General features: G+C 39.6%; 1 protein-coding gene across 1 annotated transcript in view; it reads left to right on the forward strand.

Moving 5' to 3' along the window:
- LOC117090301 overlaps positions 1-17,105 on the forward strand; it is a gene marked incomplete at its 5' end in the record, with an annotated part of 28,553 nt that extends 11,448 nt beyond the window's left edge. Inside the window, 3 exons of the mRNA XM_033222452.1 lie at positions 12,008-12,147; positions 15,675-15,765; positions 16,976-17,105. The remainder of the gene's footprint in view (positions 1-12,007; positions 12,148-15,674; positions 15,766-16,975) is intronic.
- Between the last annotated feature and the right edge of the window lie 243 nt (positions 17,106-17,348).

A 17,348-nucleotide genomic window follows, 5' to 3' on the forward strand; every position in this document is an offset into this window, starting at 1 on the left:
ACAAAAGGACAAGTTCTGTGTGATTCCACTTCTCTGAGGCACCCACAGTAGAATCACAGAAACAGGAAGTAGAATGGGGGTGGCCAGAGGCTGGAGAGAGCAGGGAGTGGGGAGCTGTTGTCTAATGGGTACAGAGGTTCAGTTGTGAAGATGGAAAAGTTGTGGAGACGCATGATGGTGAAGATCGCACAACAGTGTGAATGTGCTTAGTGCCACTGAGCTCTACACCTAAAAATGGTTAAGATGGTAAATTTTATGTTATGTATACTTACCACAATAAAAGAAATAAGAAATAAAAGGTTTTTGGATGATGAACTGGTTCAAGCCGGTTTGGATCCTCTAAAACTAAGTTGAGCCAGTCTGCACCCATGTAGCCGGAATCACACTGTATTAGGCTGTTCTAGCACTTCACATGGTGAGAGTGGCGGGGAGAGAGAGAGTGATTGATTGATCAGGGGGCTGTACGGGCGGAGTGCTACACACTTTTAAACAACCAGATCTCTTGTGAACTCAGAGCAGGAGTTCACCTATCACCAAGAGGATGGCCCAAGTTATTTGTGAGGGAGTCTCCCCATGATCCAGACACCTACCTCCCACCAGGCCCCACCACCAGCATTGGGGATTGCATTTCAGTGTGAGATTGAGGTGGGGACAGATATCCAAACTGTATCACCCACAAGGAAGCAAAAACATTTTGAGCCAATCAAAACTGTTTGGATGTAGCCACAGTAGGGATGAGCTGTGATTACACCCATTCAGGCCTGTGGACCTGTGGACCTGTGGGCCTATGGAGCTGGCGTGTGTGGTCATGGGGCAGTGGGTTGGCACATCCCTGGGAGATTTCGGGAGGACATTCAAGGCCAAAATGAGCCCTGAGTAAATAATATAGCCATATCCTGAGCGGGAGGTGGGGAGCCTCCCCTTATCTCCTGAGCGGGAGGTCTTGTGTGAGTCATGATCCCACCTTGGCAGGACTGGAAGGAACATAGATCCTACAGGCGATGGCTCATAGTAAAGTGGTTGTGGTCATGCCTTGTGAGTGTCATTAAAATAAACATACGTTGTTAAATCCACCATTAAATAACAGCTATTTCTGCTATCCTCTCGCCTTTTCCACAAATTTAAGTATCCTAGGTATTCTCTGTATATTCATGAAAGTAGACAGGTAGATGTAGTGAAGTTAACTGGATCATTGGTATCTTCTTTATATGTCATCTAGTGAAACTTGTTTTTCAAATTATGAGTTGTAGGAGTTTGTTTTAATGTCTATAGCCTTAGGCAGTTCCATCAAGACTGAACTCAGTTTTTTTTTTTTTCTTATTAGGACTAATCTTATTGACCAGAACTGTGGACTCCTCATATTAGGAGAACAGAGATTTGGCCTGTGTAAATGAGTGGAAGGTGAATACTATAGAAAATGTCCTCTGGAAATTGAAGTCTAATATTGACTTACTATTGATTGTTTAATTTCCTTTTGGCTTGGGTACCATCGTTGCATTCATTTTTCAGATGTCAAGCAAGTTTTCTCAGAATGTGTACAGGGCTCAAGGCCAAGTGTGGAGGTCACTGGGTGAATACAGGAGAGGTCACAGGTCAAGCCTCCTAGGAGAACTGTAGGCTTGAGCCTCCTGGAGCCATGTGATTGATTTTTAGCCCCAGTAGGTTGCTGTCATTAAACTATGCACGCAGGGCTTCTTGCTTTTAAGTTAGCAGGATGGAAAAATTGCAGGTGTTTGCAGCAAATATGTAGAAGCAGCCATGCTGGCCCCTAAGCAATGGTATTAGAAAGGGTTGGTGACGATTTTCTCATTTGAGAATTGAACAAAACCAAATGGAATTCTCTCTAGTTCTGCAGCACTGGGGGCTGTAAGCGGCAGAGCTCCCACTTTCCCCACAGATGGACCCAGAGTGGCACCTGGTATGTAAGGCAGGTGACCAGGAGAAGAGGGTGTCAGTGGTTGATGGGCGGGTGCCTCTGCTACCTGGTTGACCCAGCCCCTTCCTGGGTCATCTCCCACTTTGCCTGGGTGTCAGTCACTGGAGGGTTAGCTCAGTACAAGCCGGAGGGTGACCTCCGCAGAGCTTGGGTGAAGGGGCTCTCATAGGGCATATGTTTGAGACCCTTACAGGGCTCTCCTTGCTCTTGCTTCTCCCATTATTTTTAAACTGTAGGAACACACATGGGACACAGAGTTTACCATTTTAAAGTGTATAGTTCAGTGGCATTTTGTACAATGTTGTGCAACCACCTCTGATATTTAGTTCCAGAACATTTTCACTGCCCCCAGAGGAGACCCTGTACTTATTAAACGGTCACTCCCCGTTCTTCCCTTTCCCCTCAATCCCCACAATGAAAAATCTGTTTTCTCTCACTGTGGATTTGCCTATTCCGGATAATCCATAAAGATGGGATCAGACAACATGTGCCCATTAGTGTCCGGCTTATTTCACCAGCATAATGTTTTCAGGGTTCATCCCTGTTGTAGCGCATGTCAGTACTTCGTTCATTTTTGTGGCTGAATGATATTCCACTGAATGGCTGTAATTTTTTATTTTTATTTTTATGTTTTTGAGATGGAGTTTCCCTCTTGTCGCCCAGGCTGGAGTGCAGTGGTGCAGTCTTGGCTCACTGCAGCCAAATGGCTGCATTAAGTTGTATTTATCCACTCATCCACTGAGGGACATTTGAGTTGTTTCTACCTTTTGATTAATGTGAATACTGCTGCTGTGGCCATGTGTGTACAAGCTTTTGGGAAATTTTATTTGGATAGTCATAACTCGAAGTTTTGTTTTGGTTATTTATTGTTGCTTAACCAATTATCCCGAAACTTAATGGCATGAAACAGCAAATTTGTCTATCTCTCACTATTGTGTGGGTTGATGGGCTAGCTGGACAGTTTTTCTGCTGGTCTCATTTGGGAGCGCTCACCGTGCGGTTAGATGGTGGCAGGGACTGGTCGTCTAGATGCTCAGCTGCAGTGGAATGTCTGAGACGACTTCTTCACCCACAGGTCTGCTGCCTTGGGGTTTCTTCCTGGGGCCTTTCTACATAGCATCTTATCCTCTTGGGCCTCTTCATGTAGCTTTTCTTTCTCCACGAAGATAGTCAGTTCTCATTTTTGGCTTCCAGAAGCACAAAAGTGCAAGCTGTCAGGTGTCCTTAAGGCTTAGACCTGGAACACATCCAGTGTCATTTCTCCCACATTCTATAGGTTAAAGTAAGTCTCAGAGCCAACCTAGATTCACTGTGGAATGGGCCCTTCCAAGGACGTGAATGATGGGAGTTGTGGCTCATTGGGGACCAACTCCAAAGATGAAGCCTGAGTTCTAAGAACTTTTTCTTCTCTGATTATTCCTTATTCATATTCTGCTTTTTGTTTTATAGATGTAATATATTCACAAGTGTCTTTAAGGAGCTATTTTGATACTTTTTTGTCCTCTCCCTAGCGTCTCTTTTTTCTTTAATAATTTTTTTCTTAGTTTATTTTGGTCTTATTTTTCTTTCAAAAGCATTTCCTCAAATATCTATTCTATGTCGCTCATCATTTGTAGTCTTTTTTAAAATTCCCTCTTTTGTTCATTCATATTTGAGAGAGGCACTAAAAGACTGATTGGGAGGCTGGGTGTGGTAGCTCACATCTATAATCTCAGCATTTTGGGAGGCTGAGATGGGAGGATCACTTGAGCCCAGGCGCTCAAGACTAGCGTGGGCAACATAGTGAGACCCCTATCTCTACAAAAAATAAAAAATTAACTGGGTTTGGTGGCACCCGCCTGTAGTCCCAGCTACTGAGGAGGCTGAGGCAGGAAGATCACTTGAGCCTGGGAGGTTGAGGCTGCAGTGAGCTATGATCATGTCACTACATTCCAGCTTGGGCGAAAGAGTGAGACACTGTCTCAAAAAAAAAAAAAAAAAATGGGAGTTCTTTGTGGTCAAGACTTGTCAACTGATAGCTTTTAGGAGGAAGGGTTTTTAGGAGGAATTTATGTTGATTCCCAGTTGTTGTCCCCACCCCTCTATCTTATCTCCTTGTGCCATCATAAATGATGGCAGGAACGACTCCATTCCTCTGGGGATGAAATCTCCGTTCTCTTGCCTGAGGTAGATGTATATTTGCTTGGTTCTGCTTAAGGAGATGGGGGAGAGCAGTGCGTTTCAGGGCCTGGAAAATGTGTTCTGTATGTAGGCTTTTGGTTAATCTGTTTACAGTCTTGCCTATCAGTCCCACTCTCCGGGGTACCTGGTGCCTGAGTCTAGTGTCTCTCCAGAATACTGTGGGACAAATTAGCTTCCTTGTTCTCGGTATCCCCCTAACCTCCACCTTTGTTTGCTTGGCTTCATTGATGAACCATTTCCCATTTACCGTCATTGTCTATTGGAGGTGAATTCTCTTCTGTTGGTAGCCCCATTCTTTTTTTTTGTAATCGTGTGTGTTTATACAATGTTTGTTCTTCACCATAATTCCCGTGGAGCCTCAGGAAAAAAAGCAGATGGGAGAAATATGTGTTCAGTGTTCAGTTTTCCCTCTGTAAGACATCTACAGCCTGTGTTTTTCACTGAATAGATCATGGACTTAATGCATGTAGAGCTACTTTGTTTTTCATGATTGTGCCTTCAATTCTCTGCAGAAATATAATTTGTGAATTACCTGATGAAATTTTCCTAATTTTGAATCATCCTTGTATTCCTATAATAAATGCTGTTAGAATGGATATGGTAGTATTTTATTTTTGTGTTTTTACTTTTATATTAAATAAGATTATAGTTTTGTTTGTTTCCTTCACAGCTCTTATTTCATTTCAGTGCCAAGGGTATGCAGGGCTGACTTGGGAGGCTTTACGTCTTTTTTCTAAGATCTGGGATGTAGCTCTAGTTTACACAGTAATTTTCAACTGGAGGAGATTTTTGCCCCCCATGGGACATTTGGAAATAATCTGGAGACATTTGTGGTTGTCATAACGGGTCATGATGGGAGGTGCTGTTGGCATTTCTTGGGTAGAGGGGATGTTACTAAACGTCCTGCAACACACAAGAGAACCCTCCACAAAGAATTGCCGGGCCCAGTGTATACATATCGCTGAGGCTGAGAAATCCTGGTTTAAATAAATATCCAATTTGGAGGATGAGTCTTTGACTGCCAATTTTCTTCTTCTATGTATGTGTTGGTCTCCAGATTTCCCACTTTTTCAGTTAGTTTTAGTAACTGTAGAGTCTTAAAAAAAAAAAAAAAAAAAAAAAAGAATTGCTTCATCCATACTTCTAGGCTGTTGTAAAGACGTATAAAGTTTTCACTTTTTGTATCATATTCACATGTGTCTATATGCCCTTTTCACTTCAGAAGTTTTCTTTATCCTAATTACTTATCAGAGGCTTGACTGTTTTATTATCTTAGTCTTTTGAAAGAATCCTCCTTTTGTTTTATTTTTTACGTCCAGTGTTTTCTTTTTCACTTTTTGCTTGTGTCTTCATTATTTCCCTTTTTTGTTTATTTTGCTTTTTCTAGTTTAGTGGATCAATGTAATTTAAATTGCTTTTTAAACCAACACGTAAAGGTATATATTTTCTTTGGGTGCTGTTTGACTTTATTGCACAAGTTTCAAGATCTATTTTCTAAACAGTTTATATTTCCTAAGTAGTTTTATTCCATCTTTTGTTCACATTGCTCTTACTATTAAAACTTTTTGTTGTGAGATATGACATGTGTTGAAAATATGTAAAACATAAGCTTCGTGTAACACATAGCTAGAGTGACTACTTGGGAACCTAGCCAGCACCCAGGTGAAGAGAACGCACATTGCTAGCACTACAGAAACCGTCTGCCAGCTGCTTCCAGATCGCTGTTCTCTATACACTCATCTTTCCTTATTTTTCTCTAGTGTTATCACTTGTGTGCATCCTTGAACAATATAATTTAGTGTCGCCTATCTTTTGAGCTTTTGAAAATTATATTCTATGTATTTTTCATACCTTTGTTGTGTTCAACATTGTGTGTGAAATTTGTTCCTATTGTGTATAGCTATACTTCTTTTGCATTGCTGTATTTACTCCATTGTTGAATACACCATACCGTTTGTCCCCTTGACTATTTGCAGACATCTGTGTTGTTTCCAGTGTCATTAGGAACAGCGAATGCTGCTGTGATTATTCTTGTCTGTATTTCATGGTACCCCTGTGCCAACATTTCTCTGGGGCACATACTTAGGAGTTGGATGACTGGGGCATGAGGATCAATTTCTTCTTTTACCCAATAATCTAGAAAAAAAAACTTTTTAAAAAGCATTTTCACATGGTCTTTGAGTTATTTTTAGTGCATCAATGTGGTCAGAGAATATGGCCCGTGACCTGTGAGCAATCGTTTAGGCTTCACTGTTGGTGTTACTGTTGTCTTTGTTCATTGCTATTTCTTGTACTATGTCTCCTTCTCCCTGTCCCTCCAATATAGCCCTGAATGATATCCACATTGGTGTGGAGAATCCAGAGGCAAACATACACAGAGATGCTTCCTGTCTTGATGGAGCTAGATATAGAATTTTAAGTTTATAATTGAGTCTCTTCCTAGTTCTTTACACTTTTATCTTCTGATATTTATTGTTCCAAATGAAAAGTCTGATGCCTATCTGATTCTTTCTTCTTTCTGGCAGTTAGTATGATTTTCTCTGTAATTGTAAAGTGTGGGGGTTTTACTTTTCAGTATTTGTTTTTTGAGATAGAGTCTTGCCCTGTTGCCCAGGTTGCAGTGCGGTGGTGTGATCACGGCTGACTGCAGCCTTTACCTTCTGGGCACAAGCAGTCCTCCCACCTCAGTCTCCCGAGTAGTTGGGACTACAGGTGCGTACCACCATGCATGGTTAGTTTTTAAAAAATTTTTATAGACATGGGTTTTTACCATGTTGCCCAAACTAGCCTCGAACTCCTAGGCTCAAGTGATCCTCCCGCCTTGGCCTCCTGAGGTGTTGGTATTATAGGTATGAGCCACCGTGTCTGGCTTTCAGTATTCCTTTGGGGCATTCAGAGCCACTTAATATTCTCAAGGTTTTCTTTGGCTCAGCAGCGTTTGTCTCTTTTCTTTCTTTTTATTCCCCTCCATCCTGTGGATGAATGTTAGATCTCTATATCTTCTATGTCCCTTAACTATTCCCTTTTTTTTTCCCCTCCATTTCCTTTTTTTCTCTGTTCTAAGGGAATATCAGTTTGATTTTCCTAATCATAAATGCCTTGTTGAGAAGTCTGTTGTGCTCTGGCCCTCCTACAGGTGTTTTGTTTTGTTTTTTTTTCCAGGGGTAGGGTATCTTATTTTTATTACTAGAATTGTCTTTTACATAGTAATCTGTTTTTTATTTTGTGGATACAGTATCTTCTCAATTAGTACTAAAGATTCCAATTAGGTTTTTAAATTCTGATTATTTCCTTCATTGGTGGTGCTTCAGGTCATTTGTGCTTATTTGACTTGGGACCTTCCTTTCAGATTGCTAGTTTTCTTCAACTCTCTGTGGTGCATGGTTATCCGTTCATTTATACATGAGATATACTGTTGATCAGTAGTAGTTGTTGATATGAGTGTTGTATTAGAGTTATCTAAAGTTACGTATTCTGGGTTCTAACCTGAACTGGCCTTCGTGATTAAATATGCATTTATATACTGTACACTGGCCAGGAAGCTTATCTTTTGAAATTTGCCCGAACTGGGTATGAAGGCCCTTCCTAAAACCCCATTAAATTCATTTCTAAACTTGATGATTGTCAATTGTGTCAGTTGGTAAATTCTGTCTTATAGAGAAGTATTTTGTAGTAAATAACATGTTTTTAAAACTAAAATTTGCCTTTTAGTAAGGTGGTAATCATTTCATCATTCTTAGTTTTGTGAAGTGTCTATAAATCACAATCTGATCTTTTAAAATGAAAGGCAATTGAATTTATGTAATGATTCAGGTTTTTCAGAGTTAAAAAGGTAGTTATTTTAAGGAATGGATAGTTTGTGATATTTATTTTAAACAAAATAAGCCATTGTTCTTATACACATAGCCATGTAAGTAAAATGTTTTCTTATTTTAAATTAGATTCCATTTCAACGTTTTTTTCGGTTTTGCTTTGTATTTGACTTATATTTTTTATATTTTATCTTTATATTTGATTGCTTTCTTATTCTTAATTCTTTTATTTTCTATTCCGTATTTAAAAGCTGATAACTGTTGTTTGTCAAACCATAGTTGGATTTAAAAGTAAACATTTAATGTTAATAGGCTCTCTGGTAGCGGCACTGCAGTGACAGATGGTTGAGAGTTTGTCCCTAGAGCTATGGCACCAGTCTTCTAATGGACTTAGCCTGTATTCAGCCTGTGTAACCCTGGCAGATTCTTTCTCTGTTTCAGAATGGGGCAACAGAGGAAGTGACTTCAGAAGAAGAGGAAGAAAAGGAGATGGCTGAAGTAGGATAAGAACAACATTTCATAAATGTCATCATTTTTGATTTGAGTAATTCCATAAATCTTTGTAAACTACTATTAATGTGCAATAATTGAAAGCACATTGTATGTGGAATGGAATACAATTTCTCAACTCTGACTTTACCTCTAACTGATGATACGCCTTTGAGCAAATGCTTTATATGAATTCTTTGGATTGGATTTTGTGGAAAACAAAAGTCCTTAACTTTTACCACCAAAGTTGTATTTATATTTAATACTAATCAGTCCTTAACATGCATTTGGTTATTTTTAGGAAGAGGAACTACTAAGTTTTAAAAATGTTATGTTTGCATAAAAGGAGAATTTGAGAACATGTTAGGGACTACCCACCAGAAGTAGTGAAACTGTCTCTTGTTGAAAAATCATGAAGGAATTTTATGTTAGTCTGTTTTATGCCGCTATAACAGAATACCACAGACTGGGTAAATTATACAGAACAGACATTTATTTTGTAATAGTTCTGGAGACTGGGAAGTCCAAGATGAAAATACCAACATTTAATGTCTGAAGGCCTTGTGGCATCCTCACATGGTAGAAGGCAGAAGGGCAGTAGCGCAAGCTAGTCCCATGTGTGAAGCCTCATTTATCAGGGCCTTAATCCCATTAAGAGGGAAGGAGCCCTCTTGGCCTAATCACCTCTTGAAGGTCCTGCCTCTCCATATCATTACATTAGAAACACCTGAATATTGGAGGGAACACATACAAATGGTGGAAAATTTAGTAGAGCAAATTCCAATGACATTGAGCCTAGGCCAGTTGTCAGTTGTGGGTATAATTTCAGATGTTTTCAGGCTCTGAAGCTTTGCATTTACATTAAAACTTTGGAACAAAGATCTTTGTCTCTGCATTGACCAAAAAGAAAGCATGTGAATTTTATGGTCTTGATTGTTTTAAAATATATTTTCTGTTTGGGGTCTTACAATTAATTCAGACTTTCATTTTCTTGGTTTGGAAATTATTAATGTAAAATATACTTTTAGAGTGCTTCAGAACTGAAGAAGTAGTGTCGTAGACTTGTTGTTGTTTGTTTGTTTGAGACAGGGTCTCGCTGTCACCCAGGCTGGAGTACAGTAGTGTAGTCACGGCTCACTGCAATCTTGAACTCCCAGGTTCAAGCAATCCTCCTGAGTAGCTGGGACTACCGGCAGGTGCCCCACGTCCAGCTAATTTTGTGTGTGTGTGTGGAGTCTGAGTCTCGTTCTGTTGCCCAGGCTGGTCTTGAACTCCTGGCCTCAAGTGATCCAGCACCTTGGCCTCCCAAAGTGTGGGATTACAGGTGTGAGCCACTGTGCCTAGCTGTAGGCTTGTTTTATGAGTCTGGGAGTAAAATACTTCTTAGAATTGTCCAATTAGAATGAGAATTTGTTTCAATGTTTTTATGCAGTTTAGCTGAGGTGGAATAAACTGCATGAAAACATTAAACTTTTTCCTTGGGTCAGGCGGCCATTGTACTAAAGATCATGAACCCTTTCATTTTCCCCTCACAAGATAATAAACAAGGGACCGCAACTTGGAGGGAAATCTAGAAAGGTAAGAGAGTAGACTTTGGAGATGTCAGATGAGGACAGGTGAAAAGCAGATATTCTAGGCTCCTAAAAGAACGTGGGAACAGGCCCAGAACAACCTTGGACGTGATGTGTTTGGGTGCATTGGATGCTTTTCTTTTGAGAAGGAAAGTTGATGTGTTGAAGTCATGGAAAGCAAGATTGGCCAGAAAAGGCAGATGGTCAAAAGTCTTGAATTCGAGACAGGCGTGTGTTTCTATTTGGTGTGATTATTGATAGGAAGGCCTTGAGCATGGAATAGCATGCTGAGGATATTCCTTTAGAAAGATATGTTGAATTCTGTTTGCGATGTGCTGATTAATACTTAGGTGGAGAAGTTTTGTGGATGGGAACATGATTGAGGTTGAAGGTATAGGAGGAAATACAGACCAAAGGCATTTGTGAGCATTGTGAGGAAAACAAGCATAGGATAGAAGGTCAGGGCTGAAAGGTGCACACAGGGAGAAGGGAGCTTCATGACGTATGGAGTCATGTGCAGAGATTGAGTGGAGGCAGTCAGTAACCTGGTCTAGAAATCAGTGAATTAGCTGGCTTGGAAAAAAAAAAGGATCAAAATGAGTATAAACTACTTCTTTAGAGTATTTGGCATTTGAAGTGGAAAAATAATTTCATTGAAAAAAGGATTTTTTAAAATCTGCATATATTTGTATATGTATAAGAACAGATAGTATGGGAAGGGAGGGAGCAGAATGATGTGAATAAAGATGTTGTTCTGGTGGGTATTATTCAAATTCTTTTAAAATTATTATTATTTTTTGAGATAGGGTCTCTGTTACCCATGCGGGAGTGCAGTGGCATGATCATAGCTTACTGCAGCCTCAAACTCCTGAGCCTAAACGAGCCCTCTATTTCAGCCTCCTGAGCACCTGAAATCAAATTCTTTTCCTGACTCATTTTTTAGTTATTAACGTCAATAGATGCTTACTATATAAAACCATAAACTGAAATTAGGGAAAGCACCAAAAGTCTCCAGAGATAACAACTAAAATTAATTGAAATGAACATTTCAATATAAGTTCTTCTGGTCTTTTTCTGTGCATATTTTAGCATAATTGAAATTCTTTCTCTTCCTTTGTGTATTCCATTTTTCATTTCAAAGTTTTTCGATACAGGATAAATTATGCTCTGTTGGTATTTCAGTGGCCTCTTAATAGTTCATGGAATTGAGTTCACTATTTTGCTATTTTTGCACATGCAGATTTCGTGTGTGTTTTTGTGGTTGCAAGGTTGTAATAGGTATCCTTATGCCTAAATTTGTGTTTACATCTTAGACTAGTTTCTTGGAATACAATTCTAGAAGTCGAGTTTCTGGAACAAACTATGAACAGTTAAGGTTCTTGACACCTGCTACTAAACTGTCTCAAAAGTTCCTCATAAGAGGAGATTTAAAAGATGCCTTGGCTGGGCGTGGTTGCTCATGCCTGTAATTCCAGCACTTTGGGAGACCAACGTGGGCTGATTACTTGAGGTCAAAACTTTGAGACCAGCCTGGCCAACATGGTGAAACCCTGTCTCTACTAAAAAGATAAACAAATTAGCTGAGCGTGGTGGTATAGGTCTGAAATCCCAGCTGCTCGGGAGACTGAGACATGAGAATCACTTGAACCTGGGAGGCAGAGTTTGCAGTGAGCAGAGATCGCCCCACTATACTCCTGCCTCGGTGACAGAGTGAGATTCTATTTAAAAAAAAGTAATAATAAAGAAGTAAATAAATAAATGATGGCTTATTTAGTAATAGTTATGACTTTGTAACGCTTTTAAATCTGCTTTACACAGAGTCTAGCTTTTAAATAAAATATAGTGTATACAAGGTGGGAGCCTCTTGAATGGAATGTGTGGGCTTTTTGTCTCTCCCCATAGGGTAGATATATTCTGTTTCTTGTCCCCCATTGAATCAAGAATAATTGAACTTTTGGCATAAGAAACTGCTGAAGAAAAACAGGTTGAATAAGCTAACATTTTTCTTCTTTTTGAAGGATATAGAAGACTGAGATCACTGTGAGATGAAAGAAGAGCCTATTAGTGGGAAACAGTTGGAGGATGAAGTAACTGAAAAAGAAAATTTGGCAATATTAGAGAAAATTAGGAAGACTGAAAGGCAAGACCATTTAAATGTGTAAGTGTGTATAAATAGCTAGAGCCTGGACTTTTTGGTTAAGTAAATATAGTTAATACCTGGCAATTCGTGAACCTGCCGAATTCAGCTGCTCTCCTCCTCCATTCCTGCCTTAGTGGTAGATTCAGTCATCTGTTTATTGGTTTTGAGACAGGGTCTTGCTCTGTCGCCTGGGCTAGAGTGCGGCGGCACAATCATAATTCACTGTAGCCTTTGATCTCTCAGGCTCCAGCGATCCTCCTGCCTCAGCCTCCCAAGTGTCTTGGACTATAGGCATGTGCCACCACACCAGGCTACTTTTTTTGATTTTTAGTAGAGATGAGGTCTCACTGTGTTGACCATGCTGCTCTGGAACACCTGAATTCAAGCGATCCTCCTACCTCGGCCTGCCAAAGTGCCAGGATTCCAGGCATGAGCCACCGTGCCTAGCCACGGTCATATGTTTTCTTACCCAAGGTTATCTTTCTCATCTATGAATAGCCACTTTTTACCCTGTTCATCTGCTCTTCACATCCTGGAACCACCTGCTGATCCCTGTGTATGCCCCGTTCCAGCCTGTTTATGGTATTTTCTCTGCTTACCTTCCTTCTGTGGCATCTGTATACTCACATTCGTTCTCTCCTTCAAAACAACTCAAATTATTTCTCCTTCGTGAAGGTGACTTTGGTCCATCCTGCTCTGACCAAACCAAAAGTTGTTCTTCTCTTTTCACTTCACATCTCTTTTATATGAAGCGGCAGGATGTGAAAGGAACATTGAGTTTGGTGACAAACACACCTTTTTGGGTTTCACTTTGCTCTACTGTAAAATACGGATAGACAGTACATACCTTTTGGATGACTGCTATGAAAAATAGGTGACAATGATGTGTGTATATACATGAAGCGCTCAGACAGAGTAGGGAAACGTCAGATGATAGTCTGAACGCTTACTACTTCCTGTCTTCTATTAGAGCTATTTACCAACTCCATGAAAGCCGAGGACAAGTTACTTTGTCTTGGGCACAGGTTCTCCAAAACAGGGAATGAATTGTTAGGCCAGTAGATGCCAAGTGTTGAAACCAGATAAATTACTCTCCCTCCTTCAGTCTTCGTTGTGTATCAGTGTAATTAATAATTTTTCATAGAGGAAAGACATTTAGACAATTTCTCATATCTTGTTTATTTAAAAAACTAACTTTGTAGCATTTGAATTAATGTTACTGTACTTTCCGTGTCTTGTGATCGATTCCAGTTTTAGTTATGTTCAAAACAAGTGTAAATTATTGAACACTTTGCATGACCGATACTATGCTAAGTACTTTATGTATCTTCTGATTTAGTCTTCATACCCACTGTGTGAAATAGGTGCCCTCATATTTTAGAGAGGAGAAACTTCTCAGATTTTATAGATAGGAAATGAGCTCATGGTTACATAGCTAGGAAGTAATACCTTTGTAAACTTGATTATTTTTCTTTTTCAGAGTGTAGTGCAGTCTTTAAAACCTTTAGTTTCACATGACCAAAAAGTTGTTCCATTTCTATTTAGTCTTAGGATAAGATATCGATGTGTTTTCCTCTTTAGAGAAGTCCCTGCACTGAAAAACTGAGAATAGTTGCATGTAGGCACACATGGTTCTCAGAGTCTCCATGTGTGAACTAGACCATCTGTGTAATATTCTCGCTTGTAGTCTTATGGATGGAAGTCTCAGTTAGTAATGTGTCACCTTGAGTGTCTTCTAGTATTTTCAAAAATTGCTGGGATTTGGAATGGACTCATACTGAATTCTCTGCTATCGTGGAGTCCCTGGTGGTCGGAGCATGTTGGCTAGAGTTTTTCAGATGATAAGAAATAGGAAATGAACAGACTCGTGTCTAGCTTTATATTCTCTTGAAACTTCATAATGCTTCATTTAATTGGACTTTTTTTTTTACTTCTTAAAATGTTGAGTGATGATCCATGTTTATTGCAATCTTTTTCTTTTGTTTTCTTTTGAGATGGAGTCTCACTCTGTGGCCCAGGCCAGAGTGCAGTGGTGCCATCTCAGCTCATTTCTACCTCTACCTCCCAGGTTCAAGAGATTCTCCTGCATCAGCCTCCAGAGTAGCTGGGACTACAGGCACGTGTAACCACACCCAGCTAACTTTTGTAGTTTTTTGGTAGAGATGGGGTTTCATCTTGTCGGCCAGACTGGTTTCAAACTCCTGACCTCAAGTGATCCACCCTCCTCAGCCTCCCAAAGTGCTGGGATTACTGGTGTGAGCCACCACGCCTGGCTACTGTAATCTTTTAGATCAGGTTGAAATACCTTAAATCTGAAAATTAGTTGGCTCAGTAGAGCCTGGTAAAAAGTGGCTTTTGTGTTTCGGGCTGCAGTGTCTGGGTCAGTGCAAGCTTCAGATAGACTTATGAAAGAGCTCGGGGACATTTACAGATCACAGAGTTACACGACAGGAAAGGATCTCTAAATCCCTGCTCTTCTTCTTGTTCTTTTCTCTTTTCTGTTGTAAGATTATAAATGTCATTTCTTAAAAGTGGACCAAAATGGACATGTTTACTAGCTTTATTTTGTGAAATTCAAAGGCAGTCAAGTTCCAAAAGATGTAGGGCGTAAGATAGGATGAGTTTACTTGTTTCTGGATTTAAAGAAATGTTTTTATAGCTCCATCAGAATTGTTTTTGTCATTTTCCTGATAGAATGAACTCTTACATGATTTTTATCTTCTAGCAAAAAGCTCAAGCTTGAGCAATAGTGCTTGGAAAGTAAATAAGAGTAATACATTTCATTATACAGAGAATGATTGCCAAGTTGATTTTTATGACTTTTCCCCCAGTTTTGAAAGCATCACAATCAACTCTTATTGTAGAGATAGTTATGTTATTACTTTTAAAATATATAGGTGGAGTACACCTGTAGTCTCAGCTCCTAGGGGTGCTGGGAGGCTGAGGCAGGAAGATCGTTTGAGGTTGGAGAGGTCAAGGCTGCAATGAGCTGTGATTGCACCATTATATTCCAGCCTGGGTGACAGAGTGAGACACTCTATCTCTTAAAACAAAACAAAACAAAACAAAACAAAAAGGGGGGGAGAGTGAGGGGTGGAAGTCATATTGGACATGTATATATAGGATAGTTGTGGAATAATACCGATTTTTTAGCGACTTAACTTTTCATAGTTCTGTCCATGGCAGATTGTTCTCCTTGAACCCCTTGGCTGATAATACAAGTTTAGGAAAGCATATTAAACTTCTTTTGAATTCTTGAGAAAATTATATACATGTGACTGTTTTCCGTTAGAATGACTGCAAACTCTGAACCCCCTTATCAGATCAGATTTAGGCTATTAGGATCTCTTTTGGACATTTATTGTAAAGGAACTGGAAGCTATAGTGACCTCTATTTTTCCTGGGAAATTAGAGCAGCTTAAGATCTTCTCTTTCTGGAACTTACCCTGGGTGCTCTATTTTAGCTTTCAGATTGGTTCATTTTTGAGTTAGTTGGAAAAATATTATCTTTTTGTTTGAACTGCTTTTTGTTTTGGGATTCTTAGGGTTGACCCTGATAGTCCTTTGCACAGTGATCTTGAGATCTTAAAAGAAAAAGAAGGCTTGGGAGATAATTTGCTGAACTTACCTTTTAAGGTAAGAAAATTGTTGCGGGACTTTCTGTTTTTTGAATGGGGGTGTATATTTGTACAAGTGTTTTGGAAAACAATTTGGTAAAGTGGAAGATACTCATACACTATGGTTCAGGAATCGTGTGGATATACACTCCATAAGAAAAGAGTACGGTAGGCACCAGAAGACAGGAATGTTCAGAGCAGCATCATTTATTATAGCCCCAAACAAAATAACCCAAGTGTTCATTCCAAGAAAATGAAGAACTGTGGTATTCATAAAATGGCTTACAGCTGAGTGGGACCAGCGGGGCGAACCTTGAACACTATGTTAAGCAAAAGAGACCAGACCCCAGAAACCTATTTTGTATAATTTCCTCTATATAGAGCTCAAAAATAGCAAAACTAATGTTGGTTAGGACATTCATTCTTAGTGGAGGCAGTGTCACCTGCAGTGGAGTGAAAATTGCTCCTTAGAGTAAAAGAAAACATGACGCGTTATAATGGTCTGCTGCCCTCCAAAGGATCATATAACATAAACCAACATACAATATGTCTGTGGTTTTGAAATTCCACCACAGGGGCATGGGGGTAGAATTAGGAAGAAAAGTTCTAAAAAGGCTTCTTAGGGGGACTAAAATGAAAAGCAAACTGAGAAACACTTATTTCTGGATTCATACTTGGGCAGTAAAACTATCAAGAACAAAGAGGTGATTCCATAGAGGTTAGGGTAAGGAGTCCATCCAGGGGGGAGGTAGGGAGGTGTGACCTGGAAGGGACATTTGTGGGCTTCTTGGATACTGGCCGGAATATGTTTCTGGACCAGGTTGGTGGTTACATGGGCCAATAATTTACGATAACATGTTAAGGTATACCTTAAGGTATATTTTATGTACTTTTCTGAATGTATGTGTTATATTTAATGAAGTATGTTTAAGATACTAAAAATAAAGGATGCAAAGAAACAATAGTGGAATCTAGAAGAAATGTTAATGATCTAATATGGAATCTAGATAAGATGTCATGGTTTAAAATCTATGGCTATATGAGGTATTTTGATGAAAAAAAAGACGTAAAACAATACTTTGCCGTACTTACTCTAAGGATGGTAGTAGTTTTCCAAAAGCTTCGAACTTAGCTTTTTGTGTATATTTTTGCTTGGGGATATATCTGATGATTGAACTTTCTTGAAGTGACCCTAATGTCAGTATTTTCTCTCACTTTTGTTATCGTAGAAACTGTTGTGGTTGTCAGCTGGGTTGTCTTCCTAGAGTATGAATCCGGTATATATTGACTGAAGTTGCTAATGGCTACTTCTTTATGGATTCATATGGGGGAGTGAATGGAGCACACAGGCCTAAAACACAAAACAAAACACAAAAACACCAGGAAGGTTTCTTTCTTATTTAAAACATTAAATCATACGTCCACATGCCCAACACCAAACTTAAGAAATAGAACCTTTGGCTGTGCGTGGTGGCTCACGCCTGTAATCCCAGGACTTTGGGAGGCCGAGGTGGGTGGATCACTTGAGGTCAAGAGTTCGAGACCAGCCTGGCCAAGATGCAAAACCCCATCTCCATCAAAAATACAAAGAATTAGCCAGAT

This window comes from Trachypithecus francoisi, unplaced genomic scaffold (genome assembly GCF_009764315.1).
Source record: "Trachypithecus francoisi isolate TF-2019V2 unplaced genomic scaffold, Tfra_2.0 Contig00991, whole genome shotgun sequence".
Taxonomy (NCBI): Eukaryota; Metazoa; Chordata; class Mammalia; order Primates; family Cercopithecidae; genus Trachypithecus; species Trachypithecus francoisi.